Source organism: Cuculus canorus, chromosome 10 (assembly GCF_017976375.1).
Source record: "Cuculus canorus isolate bCucCan1 chromosome 10, bCucCan1.pri, whole genome shotgun sequence".
In the NCBI taxonomy this organism is placed as follows: Eukaryota; Metazoa; Chordata; class Aves; order Cuculiformes; family Cuculidae; genus Cuculus; species Cuculus canorus.
The window spans coordinates 8,483,775-8,503,332 of NC_071410.1; the positions used below are offsets into that span (position 1 = coordinate 8,483,775).

The following is a 19,558-nucleotide window of genomic DNA, read 5'->3' on the forward strand; positions in this document are numbered from 1 at the left end:
CCCTTTCCAGCCTCTCCCACAGTGATTAGTGCACCGTTTGTAAATCGCTGGAAAAAAAAATATTAGCTGAGTAATGCCTAAACAAAGCATCTGTGTGTTTTGGTACAGTGAGAAGTATGCAGGCTGGGCTGCCCAGCCTGGCTCAAGATCAAATTCAGAGCAGTCTTTAGCTTTTAGGAAGCCTGACATGTGCTTCTGCCTGGAGTGATGACACTGGAGGAAGCAGTGGGCACCCATTTGGGAAAAGGAGATACCCCCTTGGCATCAGCCACATCCTGAGTCCGTTGATGATGATTCAGGGAGGTTCATTTAGGTTGGAAATGGAGATGTTATTCCAACATGATCTGAAATGTACACCAGGCATGGTATCTGTCGGTGCTGCTATCTGCAGAGAAGGGTCTCCAGGGGGAATGGAGCTGGTTGGGTTCAGAGGTGGTGCTGTGATTTGGAGGGACATGCTGGAGACAGTGTATGTTAGGGTTCTCCTGCATGCTGGGCACTTTTGGGAAGCAATTATTCTCCTTCTCAAATGCATATCAGACTCTCTGAAGGCACAGCTGAGCACTGAGTTATGTACTGTGTGTTTTTCCCCTCTACTGTACCTAGCTGAGTTAGGAAAAAGACAGCAAGACTGGCAGAAGCTGCTCTTTGCAGTGATGCAGCAACTGAAAGTAGAAACTCTGCTTTTTATGGCTCTCATAGCAAGGCTTCCCATTCAGGCTAGGAGTAGCTGCTGTTCTGATTTACAACACACAAACAGACTGCATTGTTTTCTGCTTTGCCTTTTTAATTACAGCAGATATCGGATGGGTAGCTAGTGAAAAAAAAAAAGAAGGGAAAGACCAGACCAGCTGGCTTTCAGATATTTTGGAATTGTAGGAGTTCAGCACACACTCTTCTAGGCAAACACTGCCCAGGTGCCCCTGCAGACGGTGCTGCTATCTCTGGGTGCATGGGAAGGGGGTATTCTTTGGGGCAGAGAATGCAGTTGGGTGGTTTAGCGATCTGGCAATCCCCGGGGGAGACTTGTGTATATGGGATCTGTGTGAGCCAGGCAAGAACCAGCCTGTGAGGCTGGCTCTGCATGGCTGGCAGGAGTGCTGTTATCAAAAGGGACATTTTTTTCCCCCTCAAATCATCAAACACAGCTGCATTAATGCGAGGGAGCAGACGGCTGAGTAGGCAGGGGCCATTTTAACAACGTGGTAATGTGGTAATGCCTTTTTTTTTTTTTTTTAAATCACACCTGCAAATGGCTGAACTGATTTCTGTAACTTAGGCTCCTCTGTGTCGGATGTTCAGGGGGTGATTGCTTCCCCGGTGGATCCTTCTGCAATGATCACTGGATGTTTGAGAGCTTCCTCGAGCTCCCCTCCTCTCGGAACTGTTGTCATGGTGTAGCAAAGCAAAGGGGCTTGTGCCAAGGCTTGCCAGGCGAGCCGCTCTGCGGAGTTCTCCTCTGCCTTCAGGTGACTCGGACGCTTGTGGATTGGCAGTGGGTTATTAGCCCTTGCTGGAGGCAGAGACTGTGCCAGCACAATGGTTCCTTAAGCGCATTGCTCTGGTGATTACAGCTTGACTCAGCCTTGCAGTGCTGCTTTTCTTCCCATCTGAGCCACTCTTGGGAATCAGAGGTTTTGGCAAGCACTTCTCTGGTGTAGTATAGTGTCACTGGGGACTGGGGTTCATTTACCACGACAGTCTCGCGTGTGCCCAAATAGGCTGCAGGCTCCAGCCATCAAGGAAGAGGAGTGAGCGCCAGCAGCCAGTGAGTCAGTGCTCTCCCTCCGTATTTGCAAGGCTTGGGTGGTGTTCCTCTGAAATGCCAGTTCACTTCCAGAGAAGCATAAATCACTACGTTTATACACGCTTCAGTTCTGCAGATCCCTCTTTAGCAGCCAGGATGGGGTTTACAATTAATAAAAAAAGGAGGGCATGTGAAAGCAAAACCTGAATGTCTTTAATAATTATCCCAGGAGAAAAAACTTTCACTCTTCCTTCGGGTGATGACAAACACTGGGGAGCAGCCACCCCCGGAAACTCAGGCCTCTCCTGCCTCCCCTCCCTTTGAAGCTCGGTTTCCTTCCCCTTGGCGGTGCCGCGACGTGACTGGGGACAGCGTGTTCATCATGTGCTGGCCCTCTGTCTCCCTGCGGGGCTGTGCCTGACTGCTTCTACAGTCACCCATGTCCTTCCCTTCAGGCTGGTTCCTCTGTGGCCAAACGGGGCAGCCGTTGCCATTTGCAGGCTGTGGAGAAGAAGTGAGCCCTCCTTCCCCATCTTGCCTGTCTCTGCACATCTCTGAGTGGGTGGCGTGCGCAGGGCTGGAGGGGGACAGGAACACTGCTTTGCAGGAAGAAGGCACCAAGTGTTGTTCTGTGGGTATTCCACCTCATTAGTCAGCAAAGAGATACTCAGGAAGCCTTTAGTTTAACACATCCGGGTCTCCCTTATCTGCTTCGATAAATTAACTGAGAGCATTTTTTCCTGCCCGCTCTCTGCTGATCCAAGCAGTCTCATTTAAAAGCCTGACTGCCCAACGTTTGGCGTTTTCTTTCTTGCTTGTACCTGATGCTCACCCATGGCTCATTGCCTCCCTTCTGAGTCCTTGTTCCCCTCTGGTATTTCTACCTTTGACGTTACGTTCCTTCTCTTGCAAGTCCAGAGAACAAAGCTGTCCTCCCCACGCACTCAGGTGATCCTTCTTTTCCTAACTGAGCTCCGCAGTGCAGAGTTATTAATAAAAAATCACAACGTCATGTACAGCCCGCACCATCACATCTGTCAATGTCACCAGCATGTGAGATCGTGTGTGTTTTCCATCTTTTAGTGTCTCTTGCTGCAGCAGTTCTTTTAAAAAAGGGGAGTAAAGCTGAGTAATCCCTCTTCACCTGCCAGAAGTGAGCGATGATTTCAGTTTGGGGTGTGGCAGCTTGGTATTGTCATTTGTGATTACTAGAAACTGTTATTTGCCAACATTCAGCTGCTAAAAAGAAAACATCTCTAATATTCTACCAGGATTTATCTTACCGAAGGTGTCAAACTGATCCCGGCATGTCAGCCTTTTATGTAGAATGTCCTTCCCTAAGCTGAGCTCATGGCCCACGCCTCTGCCTACCCCTTGGTAACACACGTAACGTTAGCATTCATCTGTGAGCATTAAAAGCAACTTCTGCTTAAGTTAAGTTGGGTTAGGTGTTGCAGACTTATTGTCAGCATTCCCTGTAGTTAGCACAGTCAGTAGGAGAGCACAGGAACGCAGTGCAGGACCAACTGACAGTGAAAGCTGGGTTTTGCTGCTGTGACGGTGAGCAACGTGCAGAGCGGCAGCAGACCATGAGACCCTCTGCCCCGGCACATTGAGGAATTCAGGACAAAATCTTCTGAAGAAAACTTTGCAGCAAGAAAATGCAACACAACACCAAGTTAGAGACCAGAGCAAGACTTTATGGTGCCGGTGAAGGTGGATCTTTTTCTCTACACACTTTCTTTCTGTTTTCCTTCGGGCTTGTCATGGCAGGGATGGGAGCTGTAATGAGTTAATACCTCCCTGGTGCTCCCCAGAGCAGTGCCTGGTTTCCTCTGTTGATGGATTTGCAGCCTTTAACAATAAAAATGGAGATTAGCGGGTAGCTCTGTTGGTGCTTTGGAGGATTCAAAGTACCAAAAAAAGTGGTGCAGCGGAGGGAGTCAAAGCATCACCCTGAAGAACCAGATCCCATCAGCAGAGAATGCAGAGGACTACTGGATCTCACAGACCTGCAAGGGAATCTGCAAGTGGGTCTGAGGGTGACACTGGTCCAGAGAATGACTGCAGCCTTTATTAGCCCTCTTGGCCCAAGTGATTCTGAAACAGAATCTCTTTATATATATATATATGGTAGGTTTGACAGTGTTAAGAGTTGGACTCGATGATGTTAAGGGTCTTTTCTAAACTAAACAGTTCTATGACTCTATATATACATTGTCACCAAGGCACAGCTCTGCAGCTTTGTTTCTGCTCTGCATGTTGATTTGTTTACATTTTGCATGTGCAGGCAGCCCGCATGCATGGCAGCAGAGCTTTGCAAGGCCAGGAAAGGCCAGCAAGCAGGGCCATTGCCATGGCTGGTCCCCGAGGAGGAGATGGCAGGGACAGGCAGGAGTTGGCAGCAGGCTGCATTTTGAGGAGTGCAGAAGCCCACCCGCCAGTGTGGGTGATGCAGCTACTCCTCATGGAAATGGGACCCAAATAGGTTTGCTGGGAGCAAGCCAAAGCTGAAATTAGAGAGTGGCTGTTGTGTCCATGGGGAGGGAAACAACAGCCTCAGTCCAGCTTGCTGGGTAGGCAAACAGCTGCCAGGAAAGTTTAGTGGGGCCAGGGGGAAAAGGTGATGGAGAGAAAGCTGCATTCGGATTAGAGGCTTTGTCTAGTCCTCATCATTCCCCAGTACGTGAGGCTACCTGGGAATCCACCACTTGAAGGGCTTTAAAATCTCATGGACCTCGGGGCAGGAGGAGGAAAGTGGTGTGGGCTAGGCAGGAGGTAGTTCTCTTCCAAATGTAAAAATCCCCAACTGCCTTGTGCTGGCTTGTGCGAGTGGTCATTTACCTCCCAGCTGGAGGGATGTACAGTAAGTGCAGCGGAAGGAAATCCCTTGCTGTGCTGCAATTGCTCTGGGTCACAGTGTTTGCAGATGCTAATTTCTCTGGTGCCTGGACTGCCATGCCTGCCTGATGCCACCAGTCCTGCCCTTCTGCACGTGTGTTCTTGGCAGCCCTGTGCAGCCCTGAGTATCAGGGTTATTTCTTTGTCCATTGTCACAACTACCTTATACCATATGATACTTTCTGCTGTTCTATGTAGCAGTAAAGAGCTAAAGGTCGCTTGCTCTCTGCAGCCTGATGGGGTGAGCGTGCCGTGGTGCATAATGCAGGAAGGACATCAAATCTACCTGCTCCTTCTGCTCTCCATGGACTGTTCACAAAGACACAGTAATATCCCTTCCCTCTAGACGCCTGCCAAAAACACAAACTTTGCCTGCTTTGTAATTCCTGCCCAGAAGGTTTTGGGAATGCCGATGAGAAGCTGGAGACTGAGGGGCCCCAGTCTGGTCCTCTCTGGCTTCCTTCCCTTCCCTGGGGCACATCAAAGCAATAATTATCCCTGTTCCTCCTCTCCATGGCAGGATTTAAGGTTCACCCAGCTGGTCTTCTGCTTGTTCACAGCGTTGTGTCCACAACCCATCTGAGCACCTGGCCTTGAATACAGGCCCTCTAAAGCCACCAGCTAAGTAACCTACTGAAGTCCGGCAGTTTTGTGCAAATCCCAGCCCAAGTTTCCCAAGCATGGGTACGGCCACGCTGCCTCGAATGGATGTTGTGAGCACATCACACTCTTCTAAATCGTGCAGCCAGCTGGGGATGTAAAGCACTACAGAGAAGAGGCTGCCTCTCAGTCTGTCCTGTGCCAAATATGGGATGTGGCATTGAGTAAAAATGAGGGACACCAGAAAATAATAGACTTCCCATGAAGAAGAGCAGTAATTTGCAGCTCTAAATCACCTTTCATCTACAGATCACAGAGGCGTCTCAAGCACTAATTAATGCAGCCTTGCAGCATCTCTGCCCCATAACTAGTACAGGGCGATGGTTATTCCATCCACTGGCATGCAGCCACGTGTCCTTGCAGGCACCTGCAAGAGGGAACTGGCTCGCAGTGTTGGTCCTGTTCCACTTCCCACGGCTGTGCTGAAGGTGCCCTGGCACCTGTGCCAAGGTGTCGATGTGTGTCCTAAGCACGTGCAGGTCTGGTGGCTGCTTCCACAGCAGGCAGGTGAAGATAGGCCAGGGCTCTGCACCAGTAAATGGGCAGCTGGAGTAGAACTCAATCTGGATTCAAGCCATCAATGCCTTGGGTTTTGTTTGATATTTTCTATGTGGAAATCACTATTTAACTCAAAGAAAACTTGAGCTAGAAAGGTAAGCCCCCTCCAGCAACAAAGAGCCCTAGCAAGGTTGTAAAGAAAGCATGGCATGAAAGTTTCCAGTCTTCTGAAATTTTCATAAATTTATGTATGCATGTATATATATTTTAATATATATATTTACACAATATTTTCAAAAAAGCTAGAGTTCTTTACCCTTAGTAGTTATCTATGTAAAGTTGGAGACAAACCTAGAGGGCTTGCTAACACAGACATGGAGCACAGAAGACAGGTTCTCAAGGATCTGCACGTGGGATTGTTCATATTCCTCGAGCAGCATGTGGAAGCCTGGCCAGTCCCAGACTCAGTCCCCTGCTTCCCTGAGCTGAGCCATCTTTCCTAGGGAAAATTAAAAATGCTTTACTGTGAAGAATTTAAGTGTGAGAGAGAGCTAAGAAGTGGCAGAATGGGGAAATTTCCCTGTTAGCCATAGGTGTACCAAACTCATCTTCCCTCCCTCTGGGCTGGGTATCTACAATGCACACCCTGCAGCTCTCTGGTGCCTGAGGGATGCAAGGAGACTGTGGGCTACAAAACTTGTCTATTTTGAGTTTTGAGTGAGCAAAATGAAGCAGAAATTACTGAGCATGTGAGAATTCCAGCATGTGGGAATTGAAATGTAAGACTGTGAAATACAGGAGAGGAGAATCAGACTGGGTAGTCTCTCTCTGCACTCAAAACGTCTATGAACATTGTTGAAATACTGTGTGTGATCATTTTGCATGGCTGAAAATAGCTCTGTGAGGTGCTGGGCGACAGTGAAAGCCAGCCTTTGGCACTGTGCAGCTCCCAGCACTGCTTTACAGTCACACCAGGAGTATAAAGAAAGCACAACTGGGGTTTGCTGTTTTGTCCATGTTACAAGCAGGTAAATTAAAGGTTAGAGAGACTGTAATTTGCTTCAGGCCATGGAGAGCATTGGGGCAGGAGTGAGACCTGTGAGCCCTAGCTGACAGTCCCTTGCTCCGATTTCTGCATGATGTGGGATTTGTTTCCTTCATTAAAAATAACCTTGTTTATAACCTCTGTTTCATGATTCAGCTTTCCCGCAGTCAACGACTGATCACCATCTAAGCAAGGTAGCGTCAGATTTCAGGAGGAAGATGCGATGGGCTGTCGCAGCTCGGGGATGCTCCTTGCAAAGTTCAGTTGAGGAAATGAGGGTTACCTTGTGAAAGAGCTGTTCTTTTTACAGAGGAGCTCTCTCTGAGATCACTGTGGCAAATCCTAAACTGCCTGAAGCTCCTGTTGTGCAAATTCCCACTCTGGCTTCTGCCCTGCCAGAAACACCAGTGTCTCATCACCATGAATGTGCAAGCTCCAAAGGTACAGACAAATGTGGTTTTCCTGGTTCCTCTCTTCCATCTTGCCTGCAGGTCAGAGCATCAGACATGCATCGCTCTCTACGTGGGCACCCAGAGCCCTACCAATAGCACAGCTACCAGTTTTACGCCTAAAGCGAGACTCATTGCCAAGAAAAATCTCCTAGAAAGTCCCACATGCCCACTTTTATTCCTCACACTGCGGTGTGATGCGAGTGTCTCACGAGTAGCACAGCTCTCCTAGCTTTTAAGGACCATGTTGCCAAGGTTTCCTTGCTGCTGTGTTATCTTGCCTCCAAAAGCAGCTGCAGTCTTCACCCTGTTTAGCAGATGGGGAAGCAGAGGCACAAAACGATCAGGACCAGTGTTTTCCAAAATTGTCTCACAAGCGTTGGCTAGCTCTGGATTCACTTGCCACTTTCAGGTGGATCAGCCCACCGGTTGCTTCAGCAGCTGCTGACCCAAGTGATGCAGCCATGGCCACACAGATAATCAGTAGCAGAAACCTGAAGAGAAGCCAGAACCCTGAGGCACAGTCCTGTGATGTGCACTTGAGCTCATTCTTCCTTTTTTTAGGAGCTAATCCTTTGTCCTTGCAGCAAGAGGAATTTTCCATAAATGTGGTATTTTTTTTTACACATCATTGTGTGTTTAATGTTTAACAGCGGGACCATTATGGTTTTATTAGCAGCATGTAATGCTTTTTCATCTTCAACTGACTTTGCAAACATTAACTAATTGATCTCAACTACGAATCAGTGGTGGTAACTAGGAAAAGGGGTGAAATGATCTGCTCCTGGTCACTGAGGAAGTGGTTGTCAGAATAGGGTGAAGAGATTGGGGCTCCCGCTTTGCTGCTCAGACCACGAACATCAGTGATTTTATTACAGTCATTTCCATCAGCGTTGCTGGCAGTGAGGGCTGCTCTGTGTGCAGTGAACAACCTTTGGCTGCTTCTTTCTGCTTCTGGTTGAATTCACACTTAACAACATGCAGCAAATGTCACGAAACCCAGTAGAAAGCTGATTTTTTAAAGAAATTTGCAATTGGCTTCGTTTTCTTCAGTGATCTGGTAGCTGCTGGTTGTTTTCAGCTCACCCTGACAAAACGTGTAATTAAAATGTCTATATTTGTGGGAATTAAATGCTAAAGTCAGAGATGAGTGAGGTTGCTTGCAGCTAAATGCTGTGAGGTGTTTAAGGGCCACGTTGGCGAAGACTGACTCGAAGCATCCTGAAGACGGCTGCCAGGAAATTAGCTCCTCTTTTACAGTATGCAGAACATGTACAACAGCTTTATGATTTACTCTCTCATCTGCTTCACATTGCGTCTATTTTCCCTCGCGACTGTCCTGGCGTACACAGTCTTCTGTTGCAAAAGAGGAGTGAAAATGAGCACTGCAGTGTGGAGGAGCTGTGCTACTACCCAGGTGAGGATGGCCAAGCCTGGCAGGAACACAGCCCCTCTTGTGGGAGGGATAGGGGTAGCAACAGCTTTGGGGATGGAGGGGACCCAGCGGGTGCATGTCGTGGTTGCTCAGAAGACAGAGAAGGATGCAATGATGACTTTGGACATAAGGATGGGCACGGTGCGGGGGGGGGGGGGGGGGGGTTGATAGCAGCTTTGGGAAAAGCTGGGACAGAGAAGGAAGGTGTGATGCTGACTTTGGGGACAGAGTGGAGATGTAATGATGGCTTTGGGGGCAGGGGAGACAGCAGGAATGCATGATGGTGGCTTTAGGGACAGAGGGGACGTGGCAGGGATGTGTAACAGGCGCTTTGGGGACAGAGAGGACACTGCAGGGATGTGTGATGGTGGCTTTGGGGCCAGTGAGGACACAACAAGGAGGTTTGATGGTGGCTTTGGCAATAGAGGGAACAGAGAGATGTCTAACAGTGGCTTTGGGGTGACTAGGGATGCAGACCCTCAGCAGGTGGCTGTAGTGGTGGCTTTGAGGACAGGATGGACACAGCAGAGATGTGTGATGAAGGTTTTGGGGACACAGGGGACACAGCAAGGAGGCGTTATGGTGGCTTTGATGACGTAGGGTACACAGCAGGGATGTGTAACAGCTGCTTTGAGGTGCCTGGGGATGCAGAGCCTCAGCAAGTGGCTGCGGTGGTAGCTTTGGGGTCAGAGTGGAGGTGTGATGTGTCTTTAGGGACAGAGCGGACACAGTGCAAGGATGGTTTTGGGGGCAGGGTGGAGGTGTGATGGTGACTTTGGGGACAGAAGGGACACAGCAGGGATGTATAACGACAGCTTTGGGGACAGGGTGGCCAAGGTGTGATGATAATTTTGGGGCCAGAGGTAGCTATTGGGGACGTAGGGCACAAAGCAGGGATGTGTAACAGTGGATTTGGGGACAGAGTGGTGACATGATGGTGGCTCTAGGGACAGAAGGGACACAGCAGGGATGACAAGGTGTGATGATGGCTTTGGGGACACAGGGCACATGTCAGAAGCATGTAACGGTGGCTTTGGGGTAAGTGGAGATGCAGCCCCTCAGCAAGTGGCTGCAGTGGTGACTTTGGGGCCAGGGTGGAGGCATGATGGTGGCTCTGGAGACAGAAGGGACACAGTGAAGGGATGTCAGGATGGTTTTGGGGACACAGGACACAGCAGGGATGTGTGACAATGGCTTTGGGGACAGGGTGGACAGGGTGTGATGATGACTTTGTGGACATAGGGCACATCAGGGACGTGTAACCACGTTTTTGGGGTGAGTGGGGATGCAGCCCCCCAGCAAGTGGTTGCAGTGCTGGCTTTGGGGACAAGGTGGAGGTGTGATGGTGGCTCTGGAGACAGAAGGGACACAGCGAGGAGGTGTTAGATTGGCTTTGGGGACACAGGGGCCATGGCAGGGCTGTATGACGGTGGCCGTGGGCACAGGCCGTGGGCGCCTCGGGCTTTCCGTGTCCCTCCGACCCCGCGCATGGGACCGGGCCCGCTCGGGGCGGCGGCGCGGCCGGCCGGTTGCCATGGCAGCAGCCAGGCGGCGGCGCGCGCGCGGGCCCGGACCGTACCATGTGCTCCCGGCGGCGGGGGGGGAGTACGCGGGGGGGGGGGGGGGGGGGGGAAGGGGGGGGAAGCGGGCGGGCGGCCGGCGCAGGGGCCACGACGGCGGCGGGTGCTGCTGCCCTGCTTGCTCCGCCACGGCGGGCCCGGCGACCAGGAGCCGCTGCGTCAATGTAACCGCGGCGGCGGCGGCGCGGAGGGGACCGGGGGGTGGTGTCGGTGTCGGTGTGGGGGGCGCCGCTGAGTGGCATTTCCACGCCGCGCGTGGCCACCGGGCGGGCGGAGAGGGGGGGAGCGAGGGGGGGGGCGGTGTTAAAATGGCGGCGCGCGGGCGGCCCCCGCGCTAACCCGGCCCCGTGGCTCGCCCCGTGCCGCCGCGCCTGGCACGGTGCGGCCCCCGCGCTGAGGTAAGGCCGGGCCGGGCCGCCACCGGCACCCCCGGCGGGGAGGGGGGACAGCTCTGCCGCCATGTGGGGAGGGAGACAGCGGGGATGTGGATGTCATGCTGCGAGGTTGGGGACAGTGGGGATGGGGACGGCTGTGTCGCACGGCGGGGAGGGGTACAGCGGGGATGGGGACGGCGAGGATGGAGACAGCAGGCAGGGGGACCGCTCTGTCTTGATGCGGGGAGGAGGACAGCAGGGATGGGGACAACTGTGTGGCGATGCGAGTTTGGGGACAGCAACGATGGGGACGGCTCTGTCGCGGTGCGGGGCTGGGGACAGCTCTGTCGTGCTGCGAGTTTGGGGACAGCAGGGATGGGGAGAGCGAGGATGGGACGGCTCTGTCGTGCTGAGAGGTTGGGGACAGCGAGGATGGGAACAGCTCTGTCGTCCTGCGAGTTTGGAGACAGCAAGGATGGGGACAGCTCTGTCGCACGGCGGGGATGGGGAGAGCGAGGACGGTTCTGTCGCGCTGGGAGGATAGGGACAGTAGGGCTGGGAACGGCTGTGTCGTGCTGCGAGGATGGGGAAAGCTCTGTTGTGTTGCGAGGCTGGGGACAGCGGGGCTGGGGACAGCTCTGTCGCGCCACGGCAACGGGGACGGCGGTTCTGGTGCCAGGGCCCCACTGGCCCCTGTCCCGGGCGCCTCGCCCCTTTGTCTGCGGGCGCTGAGAGGGGCAGCCGGCATCGCCTTGGGGGTGGGGGGTGCCTTCTTTAAAAACCAACATTGAAAAAAAACGCAGGAAAACTAATTTTTGGAGCCCAAAGTGCTGCGGGCGCTGCGTGACCCACCAACGCCTCGTAGCGTAGCGAGGTGCTTGCTCAGAGCAGGCTGGAAGCGGACTTTGGCTCCCGAAAAAGCAGCACCGTCTCTCTGGAGGCTCCCGGCTCCCTCCTCACAGCAGGGAGAGGGGCCCGAGCGCAGCCGGGGGTGTTTTTTTTCTTTTTTTTTTTCCTTTTTTTTTTTTTGGACTCTTATGAAGACATGCGCATTTGTTCATTCTTGCCACCGCACTGGAGTCTGCCTAGAAACAAAGAACATAGCCTGGCGAAGTTGATGCTGGCTCTGAAAGTGTCTGCCTTTTTTTTTTTTTTTTTTTTTTGCGCCTCATTTGCTTGTGCCATAGTTAAAAGCATCGAGATATTTCCTTGGTTTTTTTTTTTTCCGTGTGCATGCTGATGGAAACCTGCCCTCCCCTCCTCCTCCTCCTCCCGGCTTCTCTCCCCTCGACCCTACCAGGCCAGTTCTACGCATTTTAGAAAGTGCAGCCATGACAGACAGAGCAACTTCTCCCATTTTCACCCAGCCTCGTGGTGTGACAGTTCGCGGGAGGTGTGCCTTCTAAAGGGGAGCCACCCCCTTGCTGAATCATCGTGGAGCGATGGCCGGACAGCTCGTCCGCCTTGGGAACAAAATATTCCCCTGTAGAGCATGAGGCGAGGCGAGACGCAAGTAAGAGACCTGTTAGCATTCGGCTCAGGCGCGGGCGAACGGTTGCAGGGAGAAAACCTTTCCCTTTCATGGCAGCAGGAGCTGCCGATGCGGTTTTGAGCTCACAGGCAAGACTTGTGCTGCTGTGAGGAACATCCCCAGCCTTTGAGGTAGTGGAACTCAGAGGGCCTCATCCTGCAGCTTCTGCTTCTCTCAAAACTCCTTTCTTGCATGGATAGGCTCTGTGTGAGATCAACACCTGGCTTGGGGAACAACCTACGAAATTATGGTATTGTGCAGCTGTGGTTATTAGCAGTAATCCTGCAGCGTGTTTGCACAGACAAGTGTGTTAGTAGTAGTGTTGTGTCTGTGCTATTTGCCTAAAAATAGTTGTTAGTTCTGCACTGGTGAGAGTCATTGCCTTCATTACTGCGAGGAAATAATGACTGTACCTTTGGGGGGCTTTGTCAGGTGCTGAAATGTTTCAAAGTGTCCCTGCTTTTATTCAAAGGATGCCAGAAAGTATGGGAGTGAGCAGTTTTGAGCAGGCGTGTATCAGGCGAGAGTAAATTGCAGCAGTTGTTGGACACGTAATGTGATCCTGTAATTAGAGCGAGGTAATAGTCTATACCACATTGAAACTATCTAGTGTCTGAGTTGGAGCAGCCTGAATTAAGCTAGTTCTTTTGGGATTATGCGGAAGCAATGCAGTTAAAGTTTCCATACAGCAGCTTCCGTGGGGTTGCAGAGATCTTTTCCCCCTGTGGGTCCTCCTTGCGGGTATTTTGCTTTTAAGGTAGTACATGGAGGCTGCTTTTCAGGTTGGAGAAGCACCTTATGTGGTGCAGTCCTGCTCCTTGGAGCTTTATTTACAAATAAAGGTCCAAATCATGCATCTTGGCCCTGGAGGGAGAAACTCCTGAAGGAAGGACTTAGGGGCCCACAAAAAGCTGTGTGTTAGCAAGTGGTCTGGTGGAGACCCCACAGGCGGTGGTCTTTCCAGCAGTTCTGCCAGCGGGGCAGTGTCCTTGCAGGAGGGCTCTTGAGCAGCTCTGGGTTGCTGTAGGGTTGTACTGGTGCAGAGCCGTGGGGTTACAGGCGTGCACAGGCCAGCCTGGGAGGCTGTGCAGAGTTACTGTGTGTGGGCGCCAGCCCTTCACACGGATGCTAATTTCCCTTGGGGGGTGTGTGTGTGTGTATATTTATAGACATGGTACATATTTAAATGAAGTCATTTTAAAGTGGTGATGGCCCAGAAAAGTTTGAGAGCTATTTCAGTGTCTGTGTGTTTCTCTTTGAAAGACAATGGACTGTGCAGAAGCTTCTAGGTATTATGGGATGTGCTTACAGCAGGAGAAGGTGCAGTCTGCTCTCAGGCGCAGTCAGCCTTCCCAGAAGGGGCCGAGTTTTACACCTGCAGCTGGTTCAGCCTGTATACAGCTGTAAGTCTGCTGCAGGTCTGGTGCTATCTTCTGGGTGGTTTGGGATATACCAGCGCGGGCCCAAAGCAGACCTAGGGGTCAGTGGGGAAATTAGCACCTCAGTGCTGTAAGCGCTCTGCTGCTCAGCCTCCTGCAGCATGCGGCCAAGGACAGGAGGTCAGGGTGCCACATCCTTCCCACTGCTGTTGGGGAGTGAGGGATTCCTATGGAGAAAGAGGGAACGGATTTGTGGCTCCCATGCTCCCTCCCAGTGCTGGCCCACATGCCATGGGAAGGCTAGTGACAAGTAGGGGTGCTTGACAGTTACCTATTTGCGGTGTTGGGGTGTTGCATCCACATAGAGGATTTTCTAGTGTTTTTTTTGCCAGGTTCCACTTCGCAAGCAGTGGTGGCCTGCCTGCTCTGCTGCCTCTGTTGGGGAATGGCTGGCATGAGGCTTCAATGTTATTCTTAGATTTTTCAGAGACCTAGAATTTTCCTCCTGGGATCTCCTCATCTTATCAAGATGAACACATGCAGCTTAGAATTTTGCACTTGTGTTGACACCTGAAGTTATGTTTTGAGAGGCTGTTCTGTGCGTTTAAGGGACTCTCAAAGTGAGACTTAAAATCTCATGACTGCAAAGGAAGGGAGATTGCCTTTCTTACCTGCTGCAGTATAGTTTGCAAATCAGTTTGGAAGCTGGTGCTGTGATGGAAGAAGTGATCCTGCTTCTTCAATCCCTTTCCTCCAGTCTCTCAATTACCCTTATGGATTAATAATCTTGCATAATAAGAAGGCAATGCTTATTTTAGCCATCGCTGCTTCTTCGGTTTGCTTCTCCATGACAGAAACAGTTTTGTTGACTTAAGGACCTGGGGTGCACAGGCAGGACAGGATGAGGCTGGACTGCTGCTTTTATTAGTACCACTATCTTATGCTGAGCTGAACTGACAGCAAAACTGCATTGCTAGTGTCTTGCAAATGGGTCTTTCTTCCTGCACAAGTCAAACCACGGCTCTCCTCGTCATTGATGCCTGCAGCTTAGTCAGGAGACTGAAAGCCAATGAAGATTTTCTTTGTGGCTAATGCAGGCACAGGTGATGATGATGAATCTGCAGGCAGGATTTGGTGACTGATGCCTGCAGCAGGACACTCCTGCTTGTGCTGGTGGTGAGAGCTTCGCTTTGGCAGTGGAGCAAACCATTGTGTGACTCAGACATGTTGGGAAACAGTACGCAGCCTTCCTAGCAGCAGGCTTTTCTGACCATGAACATACTAGAAGTCACGTGTGGAAACTAAAATGCATACTAGAAATATGAGGCTGCGCATAAAGAGGGAGGCAGCGCACTGAAAAGTGGGGTTTGCTTAGATCTCTGTTTCCAAATGTAGTCATAGGAGCTGTGGCTCTCTTGCTGAAAGCTGGGTGCAAACAACCAAAGAAGAACTGCCACCTCAGACAGACATGGAACCCTGCATTTCGGCTACCCAGGTCCAGTCTGTGAGCACTTCGCAGGAAAAATGGGAGAAATACCTTGCAGTGTGATAGGAACACTTAGTTGGGGAAGCGATTGCAGCTTGGAAGTGTGTGTGGGGGGAGGATTTATTGAGCAGTGTGTGTTTGCTCTTAAAATCCCTTAAAAGCTCTGAAGCTCAAGCTTGCTTGTTTTGCTGTGTTTGCCATATGTAATATTTCAGTGAGAAGTTTCAATTCAGTGTGGATGAGTTGATGCAGAAGTTGTTCCCTTGTAGGTGCTAAAGAACCAGTAATGCTCTAGTTTGGTTTTCAGACTGTTTCGTAGGTTTCTCTTTAACCAGCTTATTCCAGGCCTCTGGGCAGTGCAGGCATCCTTCTCTGGGGCAGTGCCTGGGTCCTAATTTGTCATGTGGTTTAAGCACAGACTTGTTTCTCTTATTGAAGCACAGTTTTTAAGTGAGAGCACTTATAATAACAAAACATTTTGTAATTCTCTCTTCATCTTTAGTGCAGTATCACAGATATGCCAGACTTTGTACATGTGTCTGCTCCTGAAATGGAATTCCTCCTTGTGCTTCCTAAATATAGAAACGGTATAAGCGGATCCTTTTAGTTTGTTTTCTGTAGGTTTCTGGGTGTGCGCAAATTGCTGCTCCTGGGTAGATGATTTGCCTGAATTTGTACTTAAAACGCCTTTGCAGTTGGGCACCTCTCGCCTGTTAAGCTGTGGCAGTGTGCATTCTACTTTGAAAAGGTGTGTATCCTCCTCTTTTTCCATGCCATCTTCCAGGAAGGCTTGTCTACCCAGAGCGATGTTATCTTACTCCATTTTAAATGGTGTTAGCAGGTTATTTTTTTTGCTTCTCAGGTCCTGATGCTAAGTACCCACCATGGGAATGAGTCGTCTCCTATTACTCATATGGAGCAAATATGTGGTTTGGCCTCCAAATTATATGGCCCTGCTCAGCGAGGGTGAGCTCTTCTGGAGCCCACGTAAAGGTGCCAGGATCTCTTTGCCTGCTTGCTTTTTCTTTTTCCCTTTTTTTTTTTTTTTTTTTTTTTTTTTGTGAAAGCATGTAGGCTGTTAGTGAGCTGAAAAAACCGGTGGCCTTCGGAGCTGGGTATTTTATGTCTCAGGGCTTCTGAATGCATAAAATCAGAGAGAATGTGTCTGTGTAATCCGATCTGCTCTTGAAAGCCTTGCAGAGGGCTGCGTGCTGCAGACATAAGCTGTGTCAATAAGAACTCTATTCACTCTCGGAAAACAGCCTCGTGATCGGGTTTGACTGGCAGGCTTCCTAAGGGAGGGCCTTTTTTTTGAGAAAGAGCTCTCATTTTTTGGCGGCACTTCTGACTGCCTTTTCGGACTCCCGCTTATTGTTCTTTCCCTGGCGTGATTAACTTGGATGTTTTTGCTGGGACGTTGCTGGGGCAGAGGGAGGGTTTCACGCAGCAGGATAACGACGGGGCAGGGAGAGTTTCCTTCCTCACAGTGCAACCCCTCCACAAAAGCAGCATTTAGGAGTGCAAAGGTGACGGATTTAAAAGATTGTGAGGTAGGACTGGAGGTCACTGCGTGCAGGAGAGGGTACTCATGACTGCGCTCGGGATACTTCCTTGCAAAACAGCAGCACAAAAGACCCTTCCTTCTAAAAGTCTAGGGTGATGATGCACAAAATGCATGGTTGTGTGTGTTCATGTGCTTTTTTTCCCTTCAGTCCTGCAGATGTCTGTGTTACCTAGAAGTGTGAAATTGGGTGAAATTTTGCTTTAGGTAATGCTGGCAATCATGTAATAATGTCTGTAACTTGCCAGTTATTATTTTTTTAAAAAGTCACACAATTCAAAAATCTTACTGTGTTTTATGAAGTATTTTACACCTGGCATGTAATGTTTTAAAATCTTGTAGGAAAAAATCTACTTGAGCTAGTAAAAATTATGCTTATAAGATTTTCTGAAAGCAGAGTTTTAATCAGAATATCTGGTTCTGAGCTGCTATTTGGTGTACAGCATTTGTATAAATGGCATTTTCTGTTCTGTTACATGTGTGATATTCAGTGGTTGCTCAGTTAAGGTCTTAAAGCCTTTCTATCTGGCACTGAGTTAACAGTTTGAACAAAAGAGATGCTGGACTGTCAGTTGTGCATGTGTGATTTTTTTGCTTGCAGATCCCTTGGTCTGTCTCTGTCTGCCCCTTTTATTTTTTTTTTTTACTCCAGCTTTTTTATTGAAGTGATGATTTGAAAATTAGCTCATCTGTATTTCTTTCTGGGTTATTCCTGTAGCTGCAAATGAAAGCTTGAAAATGTAATTAGGGTGTAATATGCACAAGCTCAAGAAAAAAACCCCAACCCAACAAAACCCAAAGTAACAGAAAGCTATTATTTAAAAGAAATGCAATCATGTTTTGAGCCAACTGAGGCTTGACTTAATTTCTCAGAATTTGCTGGTGATGATGGAGTAAAACCAAAATTAACTCGTGAAATATGCCTTTCCTGAGTCAGGAATTTGGCTGGTGAAAATTGACAGAGCCACTGAAAGAAGGGGACTCCCCTCACTGGGCAGGCTGATCCTGTGCGGTTTGCAAATGGGTGCAGCATTTGTGGTGATTCCTGGCTCTCCCCCTGCTGATTCTCTTTCCACAAAGGCCTGATCTTGCCTGCAATAGCTTTAATAACAAATTCTGACTGATTTAGGTGGCATTGGCCCCTGGGCAAACGGTATGCAGACCTGGGCGGCTGTGGACAAGGGCGAGTGTGGGCAGGAAACGCTCATTTCACTGCTGCTGCTGCTCACAACACGGGGAGGCCACAGCTGGGTAATTTGGTTTTACTTCCTATTCACGATCTGTTTGGGTCAAACGTAACGGTGTTTTTCCATATTAAGATGTTTGACTTCATTCTGCAAGGCAGCAATATATTTCACACCACGCACAATGTACTTCTTATGTTTCAGACTTTTTATTGCTGCCTTTGACTTTTAATTCAGATGGTGAAACCTTTATTAGAACCTTTTTGTTGCATAGACCTGCTTTTCAGGGAAAGCAAGAAAACTTTTTATTATTTTCTTTCTTTCTGTTTTGGAAAGAGCCTTTGAAATAGCTCGTAGGTCTGTGGCTGAGGGGAGGGAGCCGGCAGGTCTGCCGTGGCTGGCTCCTCACCAGGCTCGTGAGAAGCTGGGAACAACTCAGTGTGTTTCTGCGCTCCTTGGTCACAAGGGGATAAGGCTGCTGGAGTTAATTGGGATGCTGGGTCTTAATTCTTTAGTGCTTGTGAAGCATTTAGTGTTCTTTTAGTGGAAGGTCCTGGGACTAGGGTGATGTTGGTTGTACTGCGCAAGGCTGTGATGGCAGGAGGGATGCGTGTGAGTTGATAGACCAGTTGTCAAAGTGGTCCTGAAGGCTGGAATGGCAAACTGCCTAATGTGCTTGGCTCACTGAAAGGGAAGCCTGCCCTGTAAAGGAAAACTGGTTCCTGCAAAAGAGCGTCACCTGCTCTGTGCCATGGCTGGCTGCTGGGAGTTGTTCTACAGAACACAGGGTTAGTCCACAGCATGTAAAGTGTTACCACAGGCCACCAGATAAGAAACTGATAGAGAAGAGAGGATTGGGCTTTTCCCTGCGTGGGCTGGGTAGCAAAAGGGCATTGGGTTTCTCTCCCCAAAATCTGGTCAAAACTCTTCACCAGTGCTATTCACTCTTTTTAATCAAGCCGCTTGGTTGTAGGATCTCCTACCCTGTCTACAGCCAGTGAGTCAGGATGGACAGATCTTTTTATAGCCTTACCAGCTATCCATGGGATCCTTTCAATTACAGTCTGAATGTTTTAAATTAAATTATAATGAGCAGTGCTGGCCCAGGGAGGTTGTGTTGCATCTTCAGATACATTTCAGTAAAGTTGTTTTTGAGATAGAAAATGAAACAGTAGCGTGGTGGCATCAGTGGGGTTACAGGTGGCTTGTTCTTCCTCAGAAGCCTCCACATACTAGTGTTGTATGTGACTGAGGAAGCCAGACTGCAGAGCTGTCTTGTGAAGTGCCTCCGTGCTCTCAGATAGACCGCCCAGGCTTTGGCACTGGCATCTTTGCCTTGCCTTTGCACCCGACTCCTGAATCCACACTGAAAGCCTCCATCCTAGGTCCTTAGCTCGTTCTTCACACCAAGTCCACCACCCATAAATTCAGCTTGACCAGTTACTCAGTGAAACACTCTCAGTGTGACAGCTGTGGTGCCTGTCATTGAGCATAGCCTTGGTAGCGAGCTAGTGTTGTCTGTGCCTGAAGCACCCAGGCATGGTCTGGCTAATGCGGCAGCACCTTTTATGCAGTGCTTGAGGAAGCTGCACTACAGGTTGTGTAGATGAGGCTGACTGGAGTGGGCTGCTGTCCTGCAAGAGGAGCAGCGAGCCCCTTCCCTCCTGCGTATTTGCAGTGAGGTGACACCTCCCCTGCTTCCTCTGGATGCCATCAGCCTCCTCCACC

General features: G+C 49.9%; 1 protein-coding gene across 5 annotated transcripts in view; it reads left to right on the forward strand.

Annotated features, from left to right (window-relative positions):
* Positions 1-10,375: 10,375 nt before the first annotated feature.
* The window catches only part of MBNL3 (muscleblind like splicing regulator 3), a 93,032-nt gene continuing 83,849 nt past the window's right edge, over positions 10,376-19,558 (forward strand). Inside the window, exon 1 of one of the 5 annotated variants that reach the window (XM_054075205.1) lies at positions 10,376-10,479. The gene's annotated coding sequence lies outside the window, so the exon portion shown is untranslated. Of the gene's footprint in view, positions 10,480-10,607; positions 10,714-12,120; positions 12,203-19,558 lie in introns of those variants that run through there. The other 4 variants (XM_054075211.1, XM_054075206.1, XM_054075212.1 and 1 more) reach the window with 4 other exon arrangements.